Below are 6,108 nucleotides of genomic sequence, written 5' to 3' on the forward strand. Positions count from 1 at the left end.
GGTCAAGGTTGTTGTTTGTTCACGCTGAGAAGTTTATGTCCAAGTTGCTCTGTGATTTCCAAGGCTTCTTCAAATTTTAAACAAATAATTCGGCCAATATTTTTTAATCACAGAGCAATAAGTAAACCTTTCTTTCAGTTTAGTAATTTACTGAAATTACTTAAATTAGATTTCAATATAAATATTATATTTACAGTGAAATATTGTGATATTTCACTGTAAATATAATTTTTAAAATGAAAAGTAATTTAGTCATCGATTTCCTGGTGTTTTTGGAGTTTGTTTACTGTTCTAACAAAAACTAGCATTTAAATATTTATTTAGTAACACTTTATTTGAAGGGGTGTGCATAACACTGTCATAAACTGTCATCAACATGAAGAAGTCTTCATGAATATTTATGACTGATGTCATTAAGTGTCATTCGGATAATAATGACATTTTCAATGCAAAGTTGACATTATTTAAAAATCTCTTTGTTACAACCACTTGATATCCACTTGACATTGACCTAGACAAAGATCTTCATAACTGGTCCTACTTGCTTCACTTTACTTGAGGTAAGCATTAATTTTAATGACTGTTATTATAGCATTTGACAGTGTAATAACATGTAATGACATCTGTAACTAGTCCAAAGTGTAAGGGAATATAGTAATGACACAATTACAATAGTCTTAACAATATAACATGGTAATGTATTAATACATAAACAAAATTTTGATAATAACTGTTATGACATATTTATGACAAATTCTTGGTTAAAGTCAAGTTGTCATAACAAAGACATTTTGGCCTATTTAATGACAAGGTGTCACAACAAAGGCATTTTGATTAATGTCAAATTGGCATTGAAAGTGACATTATTTACCAAAAGACACTTAATGACAACAGTCATAAATATTCATAAAGACTTTTTTATGTTTATGACAGGTGCTCTGTCATGTTTATGACAATGTTATCTCAGTCTTATGCACAACCCTTCAAATAAAGTGTTACTAAATAAATATTTAAATGCTGGTCTTTGTTAGAACAGTAAACGAACTCCAAAAACACCAGGAAGACAAAGATGAAATTATTTTTCATTGTAAATATTATATTTACAGAGCTCTGTAAATATAATATATAGTGAAATGTAATTTAAGTAATTTCAGTAAATTACTAAACTGAAAGAAAGGTTTACTTATTGCTCTGTGATTAAAATATATTGGCCGCATGATTTGTTTAAAATTTGAAGAACACTTGGAAATCGCAGAGCAACTTGGACATAAACTTCTCAGTGTGGACAACAAACTATCAAAAAACACAAATATGAAACCAATCCGCTTTTGTTGTTACAAGGTGTCGATTTCTCCAAGAGGCAAAAAACAACTCTACAGCTTTAAAGTTGTCCTCTTCCACCTGCTGAGTTTATGTTGCCCCTCACTGAAAATGTTCTTCTGATTAGGATTGAAAACCGAAGATGAACCTGAATGTTTTCAACAACAAGATTGAACAAGTTGGTGTTCTGCAATACGCCCCACAGCCAACGGTATCTATGAGATAAACAGAGGGGTGGTGAGGAAAATTAGTGAAAATGTGTGGAAACTTTTTTTTGTGTGGATCTCGTTTGAACTTGTTTGATAGAAAAAGAAAGTGAGTTTCCTGTTATATTTCATGTTATATAATAATGAGAATTTTCTCACAGGACATTTAATGTGCTCCTCACCCCTCTTCAGTTTTAGATTATCTGCATAGTCTTATCATATGATTGGTCAAGCTGCTCTCACACTGACCTCTGCAGTGTCAAGGGAGAGATCCTTGATCCTGGAGACTGTTACTTTCCCAACCCAGAAATTTTCTGCTGTCTTTAGCATTAAAGAACAACTCCCTTTCCTTAGTAATACACCGTGTTCCATTTTATTATGCAAACTGGATTTAAGTGTCATAAAGATAAAAGATTTTGTTGTGCTATTAAATTTATAGATGGTATTGTGTGTCAGGGCTCTTTGAATCACTATAACTAATTTCAGAGAGCTGGTTGATTAGTTTGTCTGGTGATCTCAATGAATGGAAATCTACTTAAGAAGGATGTTCCACATTATTAAACAGGCCACAGGTTTCAAGCTATATGGGAAAGAGATAGAATCTCTGAAAATCATCAGGTAGTGTAGTGCCGTATGACAAGATATGAAAACATTAGATATTTAATGAAAACTGAAGCTGTGAAGAGATTTGTGGCTGATTCAGAACAAAGACGGGTTTGTACAGATAAAGGCAGAATGAGGAAGGTTTCTGTTAGACAAATTCATCACATTAAGAGAGCAGCTGTTAAAATGCCCTTACAAAGCAGCAAACAGATATTTGAAGCTGCTGGAGCCTCTGGACCTCAAGGTGGTGGATCCTCCAGAGGCTTACAGTGAATGAACCTACTATTTGGCCCCTAACCAGAGGTCACAAGCAGAAACGGTCTCAGTGGGCCCAGCTGTACATGAAGATTAATTTTCAAATAGACTTGTTCACTGATGACTGCTGTGCAACCCTGGATGGTCCAGATGGACGCAGTAGTGCAGGGATGGCCAACCCGCGGCTCTCGAGCCGCATGCGGCTCCTTGACCGGTTCCATGCGGCTCTTCCGGCCATATAGTGGCATTCTGCCAGACGTGCAATAATGACGAAAAGTAGTCAAATGAACTGTCAATTATTGACAACAGCAGCACGCCATTACTGTTGGCCGTAACCACGCAAAAACAACACAAACAAAAAACAGTCTTTGTTTCTCTTGCAGCCTTACTCTTTCCAGTCATTTGCCACCTGCTCTCACACAAACCTCCGCTCACCCCTCACTCTCACTCCCCCGACCCCTCGCTCTCTCATCCATCCTGATGCATTCGCGGACAATGGAAAATCATACACTCTAATTTTAATCTCTAAACAGCGTAACATCCAGTAACATTTAGCACATACTGTAGGGTCGCTATAATATCCAAGTTTCGCTTCGCTTGAGTGCAATGCGGTATTTTCGTCAAATGCGCATGTGCGCAGTTTTTCAGTAAGAGTAAAATCATTTGAGTAAACCTTTCGCGCTCAAAATGGCAGGGAAAAAATGCACAGGAAAACGAAAATATGAAGATTAACACAGGACGTTTTTGACAGAGTGGGAGAATTTATATTTTTTTGTTGAACGTAGTGGAAAGCCATTCTGCCTTATATGTCAGGTGTCCTTGTCGCATTTTAAGGCTTCAAACCTTCAGCGCCACTTCAGTGTTAAAATAGTGTGTGAAATTTACAATAAATCTGGCTGAGCAAAAGTATGAGTATGAGGAAGGGATGGGTTGATGTTCATGTGTGCCCATGTATATGGCATATGATGTGGCTCTTTGCGGTAACTTGGTAAAAAATGTGGCTCTTGGTCTTTGTCTGGTTGGCCACCCCTGCAGTAGTGGATTGGTGGTGGATGGCCACCACATCCCAACACGGCTGTGACGTCAGCAAGGAGGTGGTGGAGTCATGCTGTGGGCCAAAATCATGGGGAGAGAATCATTGGTCGGCCCCTTCAGAGTCCATGAAGGTGTGACCTCCCCGAATGACCTCAGCAAAGCAGATGGACTTTCTGACTGATCACTTTCTTTCATGGTTCAAAAAGAAGAGCTTCAGTAGCAAAATCATCTTCATGCATGACAATGCACCATCTCATGCTGCAAGGAATACCACTGTGTCATTGGCTGCTATGGGCATAAAAGGGGAGAAACTCATGGTGTGGTCACCATCCTCCTCTGACCTCTGACCTCAACCCTATTGAGAACCTTTGGAGTTTCCTCAAGCAGAAGATCTGAGGGTGGAATGCAGTTCATATCCAACCAGCAGCTCTCGGAAGATATTCTGACATCCTGCAAAGAAATTCAAGCAGAAACTTTCCACAAACTCACAAGTTCAATGGAAGCAAGAATTGTGCAGGTTGAGTTTTTTATTTTTGAAAAAAAATACTGTTCTCATGGGGAGCTTTGTTCAGTAAAATTTCAATCTGAGAATGTGGGGGTTTAACACTGCTTATCCGGCTTAAAAAGTTACTTCTGGTTTTAGAAGATCGCTTTTGTTTTACTCAGATCTTTGGAAGATCTGAATCTTCCAAGGATGTGTTGCTGGATGTGTTGCTAAAGTCAGTGCCTGGACCAGGTTTCAGAAAATGCCTCAAAAACACATTTGGTCCCCTTGCATGTGTTGCTTGAATAAAACCTTAATACTTGAATATTAGAAAAGTTTTTAGATATGTATTTCTCCTAAATTATTTCTAAGTAGTTTAGATTTAAACTTATTATTGTTTAGTTTTATTTTTCTAAGAAAGAGGAGTTTTGAATAATTCATCATTAGCTATTAAGACATCCTAAACAGTGTGTATAGCTCTTTAATTTATGTTTCCAAATGTTTAAGAGTTTATGGTTAGGGATGAATTACCAATAAGTCTACTTTTGATTTGTTGTCTTTAATGATTGATTGGTACCAAGATGAAGCTGCAAGTTTGTTTGTCTGAGTGGTGATGCTCCATACATGTTTGATCATTGAGTTTTAGAGTATGTTCTGGTTTTTATGTAAAATTGTATTTTTTGCTGGGTTTTTTTGTGACTAAAGATAAGCTCTATTTGTTTTATCTCTTAAATCCCATCCTTAATGTATAATCATATACAATGGCATAGCAATAATATTGTTAATTAAATATATTCAAGAAAAACAAACACATTCACAAACCTGGATTATTGTATTGTTGATATTTCAGTGTTCCCTCAAAACATTGCTTTGGACTTTTGTGAAGGTCTAGATCTTGAATTATAGCTTTTTTTGCTTTGTTTTTTCCTTTACCGCTCAGACTGGCGCTTCCAGCAGAGGGATCCCCAATGTTGGAGGGACTTCCAGACAATGGTAAGGAACACGGTAAGGTGTGGTCAAATGAAACTGACATGGTTTCTGAAGACCACGGAGAGGGGTGGAGGTGTAGTTCACCTCCGCAGTCTGTGGACTGTGCTACCAGCTCCAGTAGTAGCTCTACTACCAGCTCCAGTGGTAGCTCTACTACCAGCTGCAGTAGTAGCTCTACTACCAGCTCCAGTGGTAGCTCTACTACCAGCTGCAGTGGTAGCTCTACTACCAGCTCCAGTGAAGACGAGGTAGGTAATGCCTGTTCTACCATGCTTTCCATCAAGAGAAAACATTGGAAGATGATATAAATAATACACACCGAAGTAAAACATATACAATGAAATATAAAACCTTGTCATAATGATCAAATCATGAGGGGTGCATGCATGTTTGAGCTTGTATGAAGAAATTTGTTTGCATAGATAAGAGAAAATGTATCAGTTGTCAAAACATGCTTAACCTTGCAGGGCTGTGGGGGCTGATACGTGTCTCCACTCTTCACTGGAAAAGAGCCTGGCAACACCCAAGACAGATCACTAGTGTGTGTGCATGGGTGCATGTGTGTTTAATTGTCTATATTACACAAAGAGGACCACTTTCACTCTTTTTTTCAAAAAATGTCATTTGTGAAAAGTGGGGACATATTTCTGATCCCCATCATTTGCAGTTATACTGAGCTCCATCACCTACATTTAGAAGTGTGGATTAAATTTTGGTTAAGGTTTAAGTAAAGGAATTATGGAGTGAAAAATCTTTTTGACACTATTTTCACTCCATAAGGAATACACTAGTAATGGTAAGTGTCAAGCTTAGGCTATAGAAATGAATGGAAGTCCATGAAAAGTTCTTGGACTTTTAATGTACCAAGAACTTTTGGTCCATGAAAAAAGATCCAGACTCTGGATCTGTGTGTGTGAAATACAGACACGCACACACATGTGTATGTGGAATGCAGCTCTGTAAGCTTGTCCATGCAGAAAGGACTCAGCCTTGTATCCATATACTTCTTCTGTAAATAGAATATTCATGCCTGTGATGGCTTGATGTAAACACTTCACTGTTACAGAACAATTGATTTCTATTTAACTCACAGCCAAACATTTCAGCCACAAAAAATATGCATACATTAAGAACGCAAAGCAAATGGAAACTTATAGTTTATTTTTTTATTAAGCTTTTTTTTCTTCTTCTTTTTCATATTTTGCAGTTTTGGAG

This window comes from Xiphophorus maculatus, chromosome 22 (assembly GCF_002775205.1).
Source record: "Xiphophorus maculatus strain JP 163 A chromosome 22, X_maculatus-5.0-male, whole genome shotgun sequence".
Lineage (NCBI taxonomy): Eukaryota > Metazoa > Chordata > Actinopteri > Cyprinodontiformes > Poeciliidae > Xiphophorus > Xiphophorus maculatus.